A 19646-nucleotide genomic window follows, 5' to 3' on the forward strand; every position below is an offset into this window, starting at 1 on the left:
CCAAATTAACATCCAATAATCTAACCACAACAATCTCATAGGTAATTGAAATTCATCCGATAAATCGTGCATTCAAAAGATGATAATGCCTTCAACTTCAGCACACAACTGAACATATCTCGAACTTTTCATTTGCGCATTATATCATGCTCTGTTGTTCATGTGTTCGGTATAACGGAATAGAAATAATTCCTTACTAAATATCTACATCTCCATTCAATGGCCTAGCGGTTCTGCAGCTCGGACTGCCAACAAAGTTGCCCAGAGTCTGCATTAGTCGTAATACAATTACTCGTATACGTCGTGAAACCATAAATTTCCTGCTTTGAAGACAACCCCAAACTGCATCCTTCGAAACAATTCACCCAGCTCAAATCACGAACGTGGTCTGGTGAGACTATAGCAGCGCACAGCCCTGGTCGGAAGATAAAATTTGTTAGTTTGTTTTCTTCTTATCCACTGGACTACGACAAAAAGTGGCCTAACAATTTCCCCACAACCTAGGGCATATTTTAAAAAACGTCACGTACAGCGTACCAACTTGCAACATCACAACATATATATTTCCCATTCGCCTTATGTTTTCCGCCTTCTCGGGATTGGGAGACCCGGTGCATCACATTGCAATGGCCATAACGCCTGTTGTCGGTTTGCCAAGCCACGTTTCATTGAGAAACAAACAGGGCTCGTAGAACAACCACATGAAAGGGGCCGCCCTCCGAAATCTGCTTAGGATTCACATCGCGTAGGGTATGAAGCGCACCGAAATCAAGTTTCGTTCTTTTGTATCCGCTCTGGTAAGGCCTGCTGGTGCGTCTGGAATTTTACATACCACAACACCTAATTCCCTCGCGGTCGTGGGCGACGAAGTATATTTGCTTGTTTGAGCCACTTGTGGGTAGCCAGCAAGGATCCACCCAAAGAAAGCAAAAAACAAACATATATAACCGAAATCGCAATCGGCCGAGCTGCGCTCTTCCTCTCTCTTTCTCTCCCTGTGTTTGAATAGATAAATCTTGCTTTAAAAGCATTCCTGGGAAGATTGTGGCCTCACAGGATAGCAATTTATTCAGTTTGGCTTATTCAAATACAATTAAGTACTGTACATGCTGTCAAAGATGCATAGCAGAGGCTGTTTTTTATGATTCATTCATTTGGACATAACACAGACACTTAGATATTAATTTTCAATGAAAATACATTTTTAGACACATTAAGATCGATTTTGTCATACACTTCGTTAAAAAGGATGCAACACACATTCAATGGGATTCCATATTCAATGCGAAGGAAATTGCGAAAGAATTGGCCACGTCGAGTTTCTCTTAATGGATCATAAAACTGCTGTTTTCCGAAAACAATTCAGTACATTTGACATTTTTAACTATTATTTCGAATATTAGGCGATCCTCCCTTCTAGTTTCAGTTATAAATTGATAAGACGACAGCTATCCTAAAAAAATATGTGCTGAAATATTTTTAACAGTTATTCATTGCATAATACCTTGATAAAAATAATGATAAAAAAACCTGTGCCTTTCTCAAAACATTCTCTTAACATCATAAATATTACTATGGAACTCGCAAAAACAGGAATAGAAATAGGAAAGTTTGTTCGGACTTAATCTAACAAAATCTACAAATCCTGTTTACCCTGTAGTTGCAGAACCGGAAGTAGTACCCATAACAAATTGAGGAATTCCTTATGAAACTGTAAGACGTTTCCTTTGTGAAAATCGATTTAGCAATCTCAAAGAAAAGAGAGTGAGATCCTTTTTACAGTTTTTGATCACTATTTTCAATACTTCCGAAACCAGATTCAGATAACCGGAATAGCCGAAGTTGGTTCGTTTGTAAGTAACAAATATGACCTTCAAATTGGAACAGTTTTGAACCTAGTTAAACCTAGACTTACTATCTCATGCTCTACTTCGATTAAATCAATTAAACGAAATCTGACAAACGAAGCGAACCTGCGTTTCTGTTACTTCTGCATATGTTAGTCAAGCTAAACAACATGAATCAGCAGCATTAAACATGTAGTATTATTATTATTAGTATTATTTATATTATTATTATTATTATTATTATTATTATTATTATTATTATTTTTATTATTATTATTATTATTATTATTATTATTATTATTAATATTATTATTATTATTATTATTATTATTGTTATTATTTTTATTATTATTATTATTATTATTATTAATATTACTATTATTATTATTATTATTATTGACATCACTACACCGCCGGAACTGTATTACTGAACAACCATCTGTGAAAATTGCATATACATCGCGAAACTTAGAATTGCAATATCTTATATTTTCCATTTTTCTTTCGGTCGCATTTGTAAAATAGCAAAGGTTTTTATCAACCGCAGAAACGTTTTTTTACCAAAAATCACACACCAGTAACACACATTTGTAACCATTTCGTTTTCTTTAGGGGCTGTCCATAAAAGACGTCACGCTTTTTTTGACGATTTTTGACTCCCCACCCCCCTTTGTCACAAATTGTCACAGAAACAAAGACCCCCCACGCCCCCTATGTCACATGTCACGAATTCAAAATAAATAAAATTCATCTCAATACATTCTCAATATGTATGACAAACCATACCAATATGAGGGAAAAATCGATTTATTCCATGCTGTCATTAGATTAAAAAATATCCCTAAAACTACAAAATCATCGGAATTATTTTATTAATATCAATTATATAAATTAACAAAAGTATTTGGTTGGAGTTGATGAAACATTTAAATCATCTGTTTTATTCCTCCTAGGGGTACACAGATATATTATTGTTTTAGGTAAAGAATAATATTTCCTTAGTGTAGCATACAGGGCTGAGAACATAAAGACCAAAACCTCATCAAAACGAGATCACTGCCGAAGAATCTTTTCAAGATCAGTTCATCAGTGAATTTTAAATCACATCGATCAATATCGGTATTGATCTTCTGTCACACAATGGCTAGTGATTTTAAGCTAAAATGATTCTTGATTTATGTAAGTTCAATCATTGGACGATTCGATAAGCTTTGATGTTGGTGGAGGAAAATCACATATGATCAAGATAAGACATGACATGAACTACGTCTGAAATCGTTTATCTCCCGCCCTTTATCAAATGAAGTACAATTGAATAAACTGCATCAGAATCAGATAAGAGAAATTCTTATGATATACTATTATCAATGCTAGAAAATCAAATTACTGAAAAAATTGTCAGTGCATAACTTAAGTTAAACCGTTTGAAGGCATCTTTTTCTTTTTTATTCATATTAGGCAAAATTTATTATTTTCGCTAATTTACTCGCTCTTCCGTGCACTTTTGCTGATCACAACAGAAATGATTCCCTGCATCATTCATTTCCGAATTTACAAGAAGAATCATTTACATCAACAAATACACGTTTTCCTATAGAATATAAACGTTTATTTTGGAGATTTTTTCCGGAAATAGAGCAAAGCAGTAATATAATTAGGTATTTCAAAAATCCGCTCATTGAAAATATTGGACTTCACATTCTAAAAACCTCCCCCCCCCTTCCCCCTGTCACAAAAGGTCACGTTTTATGAAACACCCCCCTCCCCCTTGCGGCGTGACGTTTTTTTATGGACAGCCCCTTATAGCGTGTACGAAATAAAACAAAGCACTCACCGTTCGTGTTGTGTTTTGTTCTTCCACGTTACACGGTATTGTATTATCATTCTATATGGTGGTTTGAAAGTTTTGACACTCATCGCTCTGTAACTGGGGAACCGAAAATCGGATCTGGATGAAATTTCACTTATCACACTTTAGTTCCGTTACCGGAAGTCGGATCCGGATAAAATGTTCTAGAAGTTTTTAGGAAACTATAAGACTTTTCATTCGAATCTAAGTTTGTGAAAATCGGTTGAGCCGTTTCCGAAAAATAATTGCACATAATTTTTATAATTTTCATATATTACCTTGTAACTCCTGAACCAGAAGTCGGATCCAAATAAAATTCAATAGCAAGCTATGAGACCATAAGGCCTTTCATTTGAATCTTAGTTTGTGAATATCGCTTTAGCCATCTCTGAAAAAAGTGAGTGCATATTTTTGCTACATACATACACACATACACACACGGACGGACGGACACCCGCCTCCTTCCTTTTTTAAGCATCGAAGACTTTTGACTTTTCTAAACAAAAGTTTTCTCACTGACACTATCTTTTCGTAGGATCTTTCTATGCAAGTTTGGCAGTTGTCTGCTGTAAAATATGAATGAATTGAAAATGTCATTAGACAGCTATTCGATGTAAGATTTCGCGTCGACTAATTAAGTATTTTACCCGAAAAAAAAGCCTTTTTCAATCCACCTAGTGGTGTGATGCCTTTTTTATAGTGAAGAAATTTATTTTCCATTCTTGAATAAAATAAGAAACTTTCTCTGTTTATAAACTAACATAACCTTTTTGTAAGCAGTTATGTCAAATTAATAAGAATTTTTCCTTATTTTGCATCGTCGCACTAAATGATTAAACACACTTTATCCTATAGCTCTAGAACCGGAAATCGGACCCGCATGAAATTAAACAGCAACCTATGAAACTATAGCAACTTTTATTTAAGCCTGTTTGTGGAAATCGATCAAATCATCTCTGAGAAAATTGAGTGAGTCTCGTTTCAAACTATTTGTCTGGCACTTCTGGAACCGGGAACTTGGAACCAGTATAGCCAAAGTCGGTTCGTTTAGTAAGTAACTAATATAGCCTACAAATTGAATCAGTTTTGAGCCAAATCTAGAAGAATTTTACCCTTCGTCGCTCAAAATGACGGTGTGAAATTCAATAACAACCTATGAAACTACGAGATTTTTTATTTTATAAGTGATATGATTTAACCAGTGTTGGTGATTGCCGAAAATTTGACAGAAGCTGCTATATTGCTATCTATATTGTATACAACATTTTCAATCCGGTAGAAGATGCTATAAGAACTCGAGTCTCTCAATACATGAACTGCGAGAGAATTTTCTTTCACATTTCTTCGCTCCACTTCATACTCTGAGTATTTCACGGCCCAGGAAAAAATATATAGTCTGATAATGATCGTTGCTGTGTGGAATTTCCCAAGAGAGGATCGCAAGTTAACAATTATCGCAGAAAATCGAATCGATGGTTCATCTTGATGTTTCTCATACTAGGTTGCAATATTTCAAAACCCTTGTGTGGAGCATTCACATACATTTTCATAGACACAACTTATACAAAGGTTATATGCACATAGTTAGAATAAGCGGCAATAGTGAAATGATTCTATCGCAATTATCAACTGCCTGTATAGAATCGGATCGCGAAACGAGAATAAGCGACCGTTTGTTGCTTCAGAGAGGATCTCCACAGCAGCGTGCTAACCTTTGATTCTCAGAAATGTCATCGAGAGAAATTCACTCTCGCACTGGTGTCTATTCTATGTTAAATGAGCCATGCCGGGTGTTTGTTGATGCGATGTTTTCCATTTCTCTTTGATGGCACTGATTGAATCGTGTGAAGAGTGAAGATTGAACGTTCTTTGATACGATAAAAGCCATCCTTGGATTTAACACATACTCACACACATACACACACAGACACATACATTACTCAACTCCATGAACTGTGTCGAATGATATAGAACACTTTTTTCACTAGTCAATTTTTCAAGTGATTGTATAAACTTTCTATGTGAAAAAGAAAATAAGTGCACTTTTAGAGAAAATCATCGTTATCATGATCTTGTAATAACACTAACGAGTAGGTACAAATTGAAGAAAAGAAATTAACATATTTTTCACCTGAAAAATATAAATTTTAATGTGGCAACCCTTGCACACTATACGAAATTGAACAAAGCACGCTGCGAATGGAGCAAAGCCGCACGTACCGTCGCGTACTAGTTTTGCATCGTCATTTTGAATATGAATGTTTTGACCTGCATCGCCCTATAGTTTCGGAACCGGGAGTTGGATCTGGCTGAAATTGCATAGTGTCTTTTAACACACTGAGAGCTTTATTATGAATCATGATTTGTGAAAATCAGTTTAACCGTTGCTGAGAAATCGTAGGTGAGTTTTGTAGTTTATCTTCTCTATTACGGGGGGTTTCAAAGCAGAAACCGGGCACTAGTAGTCCCACAGTAGTTTTTTATATTCACTAACTAACAAGACCTACCAACTAGATGAATTGGTACTACTGGAACCGGAAGCCGGATCTGGATGAACTTTTCGAAGACTTTTTAAAAAATTTTAAGACCTTTTATTTGCTTCGTAGTTTGTGAAAATCGGTAAGGAGATTTCCGAGAAAATTGACTGCGCATTTTTTCATAAATTTGCACCTATTTCTTTGTAATTCCGGAACCGGAAGTCAGATCCAAATGAAATTCGAGGAAATTATATGAGGCCTTATACATTTCATTCGAATCAAAGTTTGTGAAAATCGGTTCAGCCATCTCTGAGAAACGTGTGTGACAATTTATTCCTTTTTTGATGCGTAATCCCGGAACCGGAAGTCGGTTCCAAATGAAACTCAGGAACTTTGTATTGGACCTTAAAACCTTTCATTTGAATCTAAGTTTGTGAAAATTGGTTCGGCCATCTCTGAAAAAATTGAGTGACGTTATTTATCACATACACACACATACACACAGACAGATTTTGTGATCTCGACGAACTGAGTCGAATGGTATATGACACTCAAACCTCCGGGCCTCAGTTGTAAAGTCGGTTTTCACAGCGATTGCATAACCTTTGTATATGAGAAAGGCAAAACGTCTCGGATGCTATTTAATAACTTACTTTTAGCAATGGTTATGCTTCTATTCATGGCTTAAACATGCAAAGAAACAAAGCCATATCTTTAATAAATTAGTTTAGTCTTTCTCATATAGAAAGGTTATGCAATCACTTTGAAAACCGACTTTTGAACCAAGGCCTGGAGGGCAAAGTGTTAAGAAAATAGTTTCTGGTGCAAATAATATTCCGTTATCAACTGTTGTTCTAGTTTGACCTTTCAAGGGGCATAATGCATCATTTTTTGGGGCATACCCATGATTGGCATGGCATGATTGAAAATTAGTTCTTCAGATACAGTAAAGCACAAAAATCCACAAGACTTGATGATGATGCGGATGACTTTGAGAGCCGGTCCGAGGTAGCTCCCTTACTCCGAAAACATCTTCTAAATTTATAGGTCATATTAATTGATGACCATACAAACTTACTTTAGCTATACTGGTTTTGGTTTCAGGTTTCGGAAGTGCACATCAAATTCTCAGAAATGATTTGAGGAACACATAATAGCTCGAAGAAGCCAACTCAGGTGAACAGGATGAATCTTTCTGCACCATTTTGCCTCCTTTGAGACACACGTGCCGCTCGAGAAGCATTCGTGCTGACTCTAGTCCATTATCTTTTAATCTATGGTATACAATTAGGGATCCAGTCAAACATGCATTCGAAGTGCGCTTGCGTTGCCTATATGGCGTGATAGAGAATTCATTCCTTCGGAGAAGTTGTAGACCATATTATTACAAGAAAACATGCCTAATATATGAACTCTTCAAAATAGATTGATGTCGAGATTTGGAGCATTGTTAAGCGGAGGCCCCAAAGCGTAGTTTTATATTTGTATCTTTTTACAATTGTTAAATATAAAAAATAATAATAATAATAATAGGTTCTGAATTGGCTCAAGCTTTGGAAAACGAACTGAGCAAATGCTTGTGTTTAAGTAAGTGTATCTAAATGTGTGTGCAACTGCAATTGCAAATGGAAGGTCTTCCCGGAAATATTGTGTTCGTTTTTTAATCTAATTACTTTCCGAGTTATACAAACTTTTATGTCAAAAATTTCAGTTACTTGACAATGTCTATCACAATTAACCCCGAATATTTTTCAGCATAGTATTCTAGCTCAATTTGTTTATAGCACGGTTCCTTTTTGGCAACATCATTGTTCGACTGTGACGTGGTAATCCTTATATTGGAAATTCGGCATTCTCTTCGAGTTCAAAGTGATAACCCATACATTTTTTAATTACCCAATAGATTGTAGATTGTGTATTTTCATATCACTCATATATATTTAAAAAAATCCTTATATTTATTCAAATTGATTATCAGTTTTTCTAATAACAATTTTAAGAGACAATCGATCGTCTGCATCAGAAAACATGTAGATCGCAAAAAAAAGGTATCATCTCACTGCTAGGTGGATTAGGGACGTTTTTTCGGTAATATTTTTTCCGAGATATAATAAAATCTCGACGTTCCATGCATTTATTGGACATCTAACATATAGGCAATTCATTTCAAAATCCCAGAGTCGATTCTTTCGTAAAAAAAATTTCGAGGTAACATATAAATCGTGACGACACATGTATTTTTGAGACATTTGACATAGAAAAAAAAAATCTGAAGAAAAACACGCAGAAGTTAGCCTGACTAAAATCCACAGTCGTATCGTTATAGTCTGCACTTGTGGAATGCGAGGTGAAGTTTTCTTCACAACATGCACAGTAAGTGGTGAAATTTACAAGTCTTAATGCATCCGAAACCATATTTTGTCGCAATTGATGTAGCAGAAAGAAATACTACAATTTTGGCTGAATTTAGTTCCACGCCACTATTTCTGCAGCGTGGAGGATTGGTATAGGGCTTATTCGGTGCATTTTTCCCTCAAAGAAAACTATTGGGTCATTATGAAGCAGTGTTCAGAAATATCCTAGGAAAAGTAATGAATGCATATAAAAAATGTACCTGAGTTAACCATACCAACTCTTATGGTTGGCCTAAAGCGAAAATTTCAAGACATTCACCAAACATCCTCCAATAATTGAACTGTCCTGTAAATTAGGTTCTTGCCCGATAAATACATTTTTCTAAGATTCCTGCTTTGCTGTTGCAGTTTTCAGCTCGTGATGATTGTCGCCTAGGGATATGTTATCAAAACGTTAGACGATTTTATTGCAACACACTGAAAACCAATTTTGATGTGATTACTGGTTTCGACGCAACTATAAACTCAACGCAGCTATTTGTGCACAATGCAGTGCACAATGTCCAACGTTGTAACCGTAACTAAAAGAACAGCAATAAATCAAGGTTTGATGGAGTATCGATTGCTGTACATCGAATCATTGTATCAACTCAATCGTCAACATTACCAGAGGAAGAACGGTAGAGCAAGTGTGCGTGTCAATGTCAATGGAACGTAAGTGACTATTATTGTGTGCTATTTATGCTTTTCCCGATACCAGAAATTATGTCAATGTAATGCGTGGCAACGACATGAGATGACTATAACCAATCCAGATTATCCTGACGGATTTCAGCGTAGTAAATTCTATCTTCATCCCAACAGTAATTATTAGGTAGTATGATCATTTTCAATTTACGATAGGCGAACGCTATTCGTCTCCATTTAGATCGACCATTGTACCTGACCTTTTGCTCCTATGGCATGGTAGTGGACTTCACATGTTCCGTTTCACCGCTTGGTGATTAGCATCCATCAGCAGTTTCTGAATGAGGTGCCTGAAACTTTGGATATGATTCTATTGGCGCTGTCCTGTGCTAAGCAACTGAATGAATTAATACTCATGAGTCGATTCGTCGTTCTAGTGATTCGCCTGTAGAGAGTATATCATTTTTGCATGAATTAAAGCTGAAACGCAATGCACCACATTACGATTGGAAAGCCACCATTCAACAGAGAAAAGAGTTAAACTTTAATTTGGTTTGCAATGAGAACCACAAACTAATTGGTCATGCTCTAATTTTTTTGTTTTACATATATAAACTATACCATAACCCGAAAACACTTCTCGTCTGTGCGTTGAGCACTCCGCACTCTGGAACCGATTTGGCAGTTTTAGATTTTTCGTGATTAATTTGCTCATTGAGAAGACTCTCCTTCTACCAAAAATTTGCTCTCTGAAAGCAATTCCCAACAATCTGAGGTCCGAATTCCATTAAATGTGCGAAGATCTCTGAACTACTATTCATTGCGCTAGTATTGCACATTTTGATGTAGATCTCTATGTCTATGTTATCTAGATAGAAGTGCAAATTCGAAAATAAAACCGTGCAAACAGCGGTCAGGTAGCATCGATTTCAGTGGATAAAACTATATATTAAAGATAATTGGTGGTTGAAACTTCAATTATTAACGAACAATTTATAATTTTCCCTGTTCATCAAGCCGTTCTCATAACTTTTCCTAACAGAGACGACAATTTCGTATACATAAGATCACTTTGCATTTCGCATAGCATGGACGTGGCTTTTTAAACTGAGCTTTTTCACACAATCGATATTAGTGTTAAACCGACTTACACTGTGTGCGGTTCGTTAACGCTGTGGAAAAGAATTCTGTTGTCATCAGCAAGTGGACCTTACGTGGATTTTTATACGCCGTTCGCCTTGCGAGAGAGGCAATGATTTTTGTAGGAGTTCTACTGATTTTTAGCATTCGAAGTGCTGTACAACCACGATCATCAAGTGCTGGATAATTTTTATATGGAATCTATCGAAAGTATAATTCGCCGTTATACAATTAATGATTTGAGGAACACAACTGCTACCTAAACGTCCAAAACAGAAATTAACAGTGATTTTGAAAATAGTTATGTAGTCCTAGGTCAACAATTCAAAATCAAATCAAATCAAAAGGACTATCCCTTGTGGTATCGTATACCCAAGTAACATTGCGAATACCTCTACGTTTCAATTAAAATTCATAAGAGTTTTGTAATTATTTCAACATTTACTACCTGTTTTATAACAGCTATAATCAATTCCTATTTTGATAAGCATTGAAATAGTTTTTAGAACGTTTTTGAAGTTTGTAGCACGGACAAACAACTTAGAAAGATTCTGGTTTAGTTTTTTAATTGCATTGCAACTCATCAAAAATAAAATAACTCACGGAAAGACCACAATCATCTTTTAGGCGAAAAAATTAGTTCATTTTCTGATTTTAGTAAGTTATTTTTTGAGACAACTAAAAAAAATTTACTTTTGCTAAATTGATTTTTTAATTCTCATTTCCTTAATAATGATAAAAATATTTGTTGAAATGGCGTGCTGTCATTACTTAGCTAAGACACACTCCCTTTCCGTCCATCTAATAGTTGAATTAGAAAAATAAAATGTTGTTTTCAACCAACATAAATGTTGGAATTCAACATTAGATTATGTGATGTGATGTAAAGTGAAGCCACCATCAGTTCAAGGACTTCCCAGTGGACTGTGGCGTACCGAGGAAATTTAGCGCCCAGGGCAAAATAAGAGATTTGCTGCCCCCATCGTTGGTTTAGTGACCAAAAAAAAACAAAGCTGAAAGCTGAACTCCATCTCCGGAAAAATGACTTGGGCGAGCAAATAAAGGTCCGAAGGAGAAGTTTGCCGCCCCCCTAAAAACGTTGCGCCCGGGACGAGTGCCCCTTTCATTCCAACCCCACCCCCCGCCCTCCCTAGATACACTCCCAGTGGATACATAATACCTTCTTACTATAGCTGTGACCGAAAAGCGAACAAAAAGGGTTGGGCGGATATGTAGGCAGAGTCACTTACTCATATTCCGCGGGATGCTCCTCCAACCATAATATCCAGTGCATGAATGAAGCAAATCGCTATACATGCTTGAACCCGCCTGATGGTTTGTTTGAGAAGGGCGCGTCAGACTCATTTCAAACCTTCAGAAGGAAACAAGTTTCCTTCAAGTGACCTGGGCTGGCTATCCATAATCACTCGTCCAATGATCAACTCGTCTGATGCTTCCTCCCATTACGTTCCGTAATATTATATACAATAACATAATTTATTACAGTGCCATATGCACCGTTCCATAAGTTCCTCAGATGCCCTGGTGCTCTCGGTCCAATTGATTTAGTCTTGCAAATAAGTTTATTAAGAAAATGTTTGAAAAAAATAGCGACAAGGGACGCGAACGAGGTGAGCTCACCACCAACTAGTTGAATTCCTAGTTCATTCATTCAATAATATTTTTGTGGGATCCAATTGATATTAATAGTAGTTTTTAGAAATTATATTTGTTGGTTTTGGTATTAGTTTTAATGATTTCACCTACATAAAAATGTTGAAATTATCTTTAGTCGATGTTGATACCAACAAGTTTTTTTTTTGAGTTGAACTTATGTTGACTTATGTTTTACCAATAACCATTTTGCGATTTAGTAATATTTATGCTTATTTTAACTAAATTAAACTATTGATCTTAACCATCACTTTCAATAAATCGTGTAAATTTGCTTTATTTCAACTAGTATAAGACATCAATTGAAATATACAACAGGGCTAACGAAATTTCTCAGTATGTATATATCTGAATTACACTGATCCAATGCCATAACATATATTGTATAAAATTAATTCATTTGGTGGTTTTTTATATCATTTTGTTTTTGATAATATAATATAATATAATATAATATAATATAATATAATATAATATAATATAATATAATATAATATAATATAATATAATATAATATAATATAATATAATATAATTTATGTAGTTTCATGTAAGGAAAGTCACGACAAGCAAGAATGTCGCGAACTGGGACATTGGATAGTCTACCTTGATTACGCAAGGAATTTATTAGTTGACATCTGACATCACGATACTCCACGCATGTCCAAACGACTTGATCAATATAGCGATAACCTTCGCCACAAGCACAATAATTAGTCTCGGAAAGTCCAATTCGAAGGAGATGTGCATCTAACGTGTAGTGATTGGACATGAGTCTGGACATCACACGAATGAAATCCCTACTCACATCCAGTCCCCTGAACCATGCCTTTGTCGATATTTTAGGAATAATTGAGTGCATCAACCGACCCAGATCATCTTCATCCCAAGAAGCTTGCCAGCTGGCAAGTGTTCTTTGGCGAGACGCGCTATAAAATTCGTTGAAAGCAATAGGTCTCTCAAAAATTTCACCCTCTATAGCACCATGTTTGGCTAAAATATCGGCTCTATCATTGCCTGGAATGGAGCAATGATCCAGGACCCAAACTATTGTGACTTGATAATTATTATTCAATATGTCGTTCAGGCACTGTTTTAATTTGCCCAAGAAAACCGGTTCATTTTTGCCAGCAGCGTTTGAGCCAATGGAGACCGAAACATTATTGTTGAACATACCAAACCCACTAGTCTCTTCAATTCGTGATCCGTCTGTGTAAAACATTTTCTGAGAGTCAATATGCCAGAGCTTACTTGAAAATATTTTTGGGATTTTCATCGAGCATAGGTGATTCGGAATTCCACGCACATTGCACTGCATGGATGTGTCGAAAAATAAAGTTGAGTCAGGGGCATTTAGGAGGCTGACACGGATAGGAATATATCTTGAAGGGATGATTTCCTGTGATATATGGTTAAAATATACTGTCACGAATCTTGTTTGAGATTGAAGCTCGACTAATCTTCCAAAGTTATTAATAACCAGGGGATTCAGTACCTCACGTCATATTAGTAGTCGTGACGAAAACTCACAGAAGTGATATTTTAATGGAAGAACTCCCGCCAGAACTTCAAGACTCATTGTATGTGTCAAATGCATGCAGCCTAAGGCGATTCGCAAACAACGATACTGAATTCCCTCAAATTTAATAATATGAGAGTTTGCAGCGGAACGAAAGCATACATATCCATAATCCATCACTGAAAATATCGTTGTCTGGTACAATTTTATTAGATCTTTCGGATGAGCACCCCACCAAGATGTTGTTATTGTTCGAAGAAAATTTACTCTTTGTTGGCATTTTGTTATCAGATGCCTAATGTGTCCTCCCCACGTGCATTTGGAATCAAACCACTCCCCGAGGTATTTGAAAGTCAAAACCTGCGCGATAATTCTTCCCATCATATGAAGCTGAAGCTGCGCGGGATCATGCTTTTTTGAAAAGACGACCAGCTCTGTTTTCTTCGTAGTGAATTCGATACCCAGATAATCAGCCCAAACAGACAAGTTATCTAAGGTATCTTGCAATGGTTTATGCTGATCAATAGCTTTGGGTCCAGTAAATAAAACCACGCCATCATCTGCCAATTGTCTTAGTGTACATGGGGTTACTAGACAGCTGTCAATGTCATTCACGTAAAAATAATAAAGGAGCTATATAATATAATATAATATAATATAATATAATATAATATAATATAATATAATATAATATAAAATAATATAATATAATATAATATAATATAATATAATATAATATAATATAATATAATATAATATAATACAATATAATATAATATTTATTTATTTATTTATTTCTTATTGGGTTCATCGGATATATGTCGAAATGAACCGACAGAGTGGGAAAAAGCCTATATGAGTTGAACAAATTTCATACCATTCTCAGCCAGGCGCAAAAACCACTATCTTTTAAACAACAAACACAAAACAAAAAGTAACTACAATGCATCGTAAGTCAAGTAAAATAAACTAACATATAAAGAAATTGTCGTTATAATACGGTTCGTTTCATTCTTTCTGCGAAGCGACGGGAAGGCTTATCAAACTCAAAAATTGTTTCAACAGAAGTTAAAGCTCGTGTGCACGCAGTTATAGGTTCATTTCTTCCAAATATAGTCCTGTGAAATCCGTTTTGAAGTAGAGTCGTATATCCCTATAATCTGCTTGGTACTCGAAAACTAATTTTGCTGCGCGATTCTGGAGCATAAATCTCCCCATTTATTAGTTTCGCAACGGTCAATGCTTGTTGAATTTTTCTCCACCGCTGTAAAGTATCGATTCCCAATAATTGGCATCTGTCCGGATATGGTTTCAAGTTTACAGGATCTCTCCAAGGCAAATGTCGTAACGCCATGCGAACAAAGCGTTTCTGAGCACGTTCAAGTCTAAGGCTCCACGATATTTGATACGGACATTTTCTAGAATCGGGTGGACGAGTGAGCAATATAAAATCCTTAAGCAAAGCGGATCTTTGAAGTCTTTGTCAATTTCAGAGATGAATCCCTGTACTTTCCCTGTTCAAATTTGCCTGTATTATCCCTGTACCAATTTGCGAGCCTTGTTAGTAAATCTGGCAGTCGTTGGCAATCCACAACACTACGAATGGCGAGATGCAGTTCCAAATCATCTGCGTAGATTAATTTACAACCAGATCCCAAGAGTAATGCAACATCGTAGAAAAAAAACTACAAATAGCAAGGGTCCTAAGTTACTACCTTGCGGAACACCTGATTTATTCGAGAACGACGACGACGCAACGTTATTGATTTTTACACGCAGTTGTCTATCGGAAAGATATGAGTTCAGCCAAGACACGAGTTGCGATAATAAACCAAGTCGAGATAATTTACACAATAGAATTCGACGATAAATCTTGCCAAACCCTGCTTTAGATCGGTTAATTATATTATAATAAAATATAATATAATATAATATAATATAATATAATATAATATAATATAATATAATATAATATAATATAATATAATATAATATAATATAATATAATATAATATAATATAATATAATATAATATAATATAATATAATATAATATAATATAATATAATATAACATGATATAATATAATATTATACTATTTGTAATTTTGAGTATTCCGGATCATCGTTCCTGGTTCCAAAAGTACTGGTAAAGTGTTCGTGTGCTTCAAATCGGAAATCACTCCAATTTCTCAGATACGTGTAGACCGATCTTCGCAAACTCAGATTTAAATGAAAAGTATTGTGTTTCCATAAGTGAAAGTTATCCAGACCTGGCTTCTGGTTCTGGAGATACAGGGTAGGGTGCATGGATCAGGGTCACTTCGCCGAATGTCATTTCGCCGAAAGCCATTTCGCCGAAAGGGTCATTTCGCCGAATCCTGAAATCGTCTTGAAATCGTTATTAGAATTGATTTAAATTAAAGACAAACGAAAGATGATAGCGTTAACGCCCGTTTTGATAACCTACCATTGTACTTCTTGAATAATGATTGATTGTTGTACTCTTGAATAGAGATTGATTCATGAACCTCAGAAAGTAGTTCTCAAGAAAACTTGTTGACTATTAGCTAGTAAGCATCAAAGCAATTGAATAGGTGAATCTACCAGGCAAATGTAGGTGGTATTTTCCGTCTTTGTGCCGCCGAGCCATCTTGACTTCGGTTATGTGGCTGCGCCACATCAGTTATATAAGAAACATAACATGCAGGAGATATGACCCTTCCGGCGAAATTACCCTTTCGCAAAATGACCGTTTCGGCGAAACGACTTTCGGCGAAATGACCTATTCGGCGAAACGACTTTCGGCGATATGACCCAGGGTGCATGGAATTCCAACCTGTCATATAGAGCGATAAAACATAAATATTCTAAATTTGTCTCAAAATTGTTTCAATTTATAGATTATGCTAGTTGTTGGCTATTTCAGCTATACCGGTTTCCAACACCCGGTTCCGAAAGTACTAGAAGTAGTGGTAAAAACTCAAAACTCGAAACTCGAAACTCTCAACTTTTTCTCAGTGACGGCTGACTTCCGGTTCCGAAACAACAGGGTGAGATGTGTTTAAAATTTTAAGTCATCTCAAAACGAAGACGATGGTTATGTTAGTGTATGCCCAAACAAACTTTTGTGTTTCCTTATTCAATGTTCAAAGAAGAGTTTATTGAAGAATCCCTTAGTAATAATAATGAAAACATGAGAAAGGCATCGTAATACCACTAGGCGGAGGTTTTTGTTAGATCCTGAGTTAATGAGCTACACTTTTAGAAAAAAAAAGAATTGTAAAAGTATTTTCAGCGAACGTGAAAATCATTGTTGTAAAATCCAGTTTTTCAACGTCACCTGTGAATTAGAAACAATAGTTTAAAAGTCGATTAATCCAATGTTTTTGTGATATTTTAGTCACCGCAAATGACTACAAAAATGCACTTTGGACCAGCGACCGTAGAATTTATGTATTCTAATGGGTGCAGCAAAGTAGAAGAAATAAGCATAAATTCCTTTAATATAAATGCTGAAAATGCGGTGAAAATATTATTGTTCAAAAAACAAATACCCTGCTGTTTTACGTCATGCATAATATGTCACGATTCTACTGAATAAGAAAGACAAACCTCAACCGTTCGTGTGAGATATTGACACATTTCCAATCCCGTAGCAAAGCAATATTGAAAGAAGCAGCATAAACATATTTATGATTTGTGTTATTTACGTTCATTTTTTTTTTGTTGATGGGAAAATCCAAACGCTTTGGGTACGTCTTCTCCAACATTCAGATCAACGCTAGAGCAAGGGAACATCATTCTTCTACCGATAGCATCTCGTCTTTCAATAGCTGGCATCGAACTACCGCCCGATTGGTTATGCGCCAACTCCAACATTAGCCACTGGAGTAGGATGACACGTTCTTTTCTTCCGAAGGCAGCCGGAAATGATGGGCTCGTGGATGGATGCGATATTCATATTCTACATATTTTCGAGTCTTACCGTTGTACCGTTACTGGTGCCGGCTTACCCGTGCTCGGTGAACACCAATGTGTCCAACTTATGTTTTATTTATTCAAATTTAGTCAATTTAAGCTGCGAACTTCGGATCCAGTGTATATTTTTCTTGTCACGGTAATGTGACAAACAGACAACTCTTGGGTAGTCTCGCAGATGAGTTGTCCTATTTGGATGGGGAACTATTCATCACCATTCAGACGGAATGTTTATTTTTTTGTTGGTTTTTCCTTTTTCCAAATAAAATAAATGCATGTTAAATGAACCTTAAGAATGATACATCAAAATCACTGGACAAAATATAAGACACCCTGTTTTTTTCTTCAAATATCCCATTCAAAACAATTGCTTCAATCAAGCTACACTCCAGAATACTTTTCTGTTTCTCGTTCGTAAAGCCTTTTCAAGTAGTGATCATTTGATACAATCCTTCCTTCACAAACATAAACAATCTCAAGACATCGTATCAATACATTACGAATCACGTCCACCCGACAAAAACAGTATCAATTTTGTTTTGTCAATCATTGTATTCGGTTGATTTATATTTTGGCAATCGTCCCGAACATTCGAGCCGGCGGAAAGAGAAGGCAACCAATCCCCTTAAGAAAATCCTGTTTCTACTCCCACATCTCACAAACAAGCCTCCACAGTTGAGCCAACTTGTTTGAAAATGGGTACACATTATTCTATAATCGGGATAAAAACTTCCCAATAGAAGCAATCATACCAAGTCGGTGTATCAAGAGAGAACGGTTGTACATTTGTTGTGTTCGATATTTTCAATAACCAGAGGACATAAACATACACAAGGGATGGAAGGAATTAATGCGAAATCAGTTGTTATTTTCATTGATAATACCAATTTCGAATACAAAATATATGGGGAAACATGTTTTCACTTAGCCACGAGCTATAATTCTCATCCTGGAAAAGACCATTGTACGGTTCAAACAAGTTGTACGGAGAAACACCATGTTTTGTATTCTATGGATTCTATAGATTGTTTGAGATTTTCTTTACATTAAATCAGTAGAGCTAGAGTTTAAAAGGAAAGTCGCAGTTAATTGGTAAAAATGGAATTTAAATTTTGCTTGGAAAAGCATACTAAAAATACATTCTCATTAGCCTAGTTGTGTGGGCCATAAAACAAATACAGTGAGGTGTTGTATGACACGCCATTCGATGTTGCTGAATTCCTCATTGCCGAAAACCCGCATTTTAGGATATGGACTTTGGGACTGTAAACTATTTAAAAGATATTTTTATTCAGGCCTATTTGCGTACAAACTTTTACGATTTTTTTGAATAATTTTTTTTTTGAGTTGTATCTCGTTGTCACCCTTTTTCTCGGGGGAGAGGAGCTACCATTTCTCTCTTGCGAGGATTGAGGGGCACTTCGTTCGTGGTTCGTCTCGTCATCCATTACCGCATCGATGTTATTGTTGTTGGTTTCGTTGCTAGTTGCTGTAGATGAGCCTTGCTGTACATTGTTTGAAGTTGCTGGTTGGTTGGATGGTAAGTTGTTAACTGCAGCTGGTGTACTTTGTTCTATAGGGTATACGTTGGATGGTTTCGTTGAAGGAGATGCTGCACTGTTGTTGGTGACTGTTACAGGTGTACTGGGGTTGCTTTGGGTTGGTGTGAAGGAAACACCGTTGTCCTTTGGTGTGGTTGTCTCCTTGTCCAGTTTATCACATGGCTTACCGTAGTGAACAGCTTTTTGGCAATATTGACATGTGGCCATCTGGTTCGTCTTATTGCATTGCAGTAAATGCACACGTTAAATGTCAAGATGCATTTGCTCTTTAAGCAAACCTTCAAGTTCTCGTATCGAAGGTCGAATTTTGCACTGCCTGAAGTCAACAACAATAGTATTCTTTCGTGTCGGCGGTAGCTTTTGTTCGTTTGGTTCACTCATTTCGAGGTCGTTCTATTGTTCACTACACAATACTGTACTTGGTTTCTTCTGTCCCGAACGTAAACGGTTTTGTTTTATCGACTGACTTGGATGAGATGTGAAACCGAACTGGGACTGTAAACGATTATCTAGTTTCTATAAACAGATAACACCATGTTGTTGTTGTAATTGTTGAACT

This window comes from Malaya genurostris, chromosome 2 (assembly GCF_030247185.1).
Source record: "Malaya genurostris strain Urasoe2022 chromosome 2, Malgen_1.1, whole genome shotgun sequence".
NCBI lineage: Eukaryota > Metazoa > Arthropoda > Insecta > Diptera > Culicidae > Malaya > Malaya genurostris.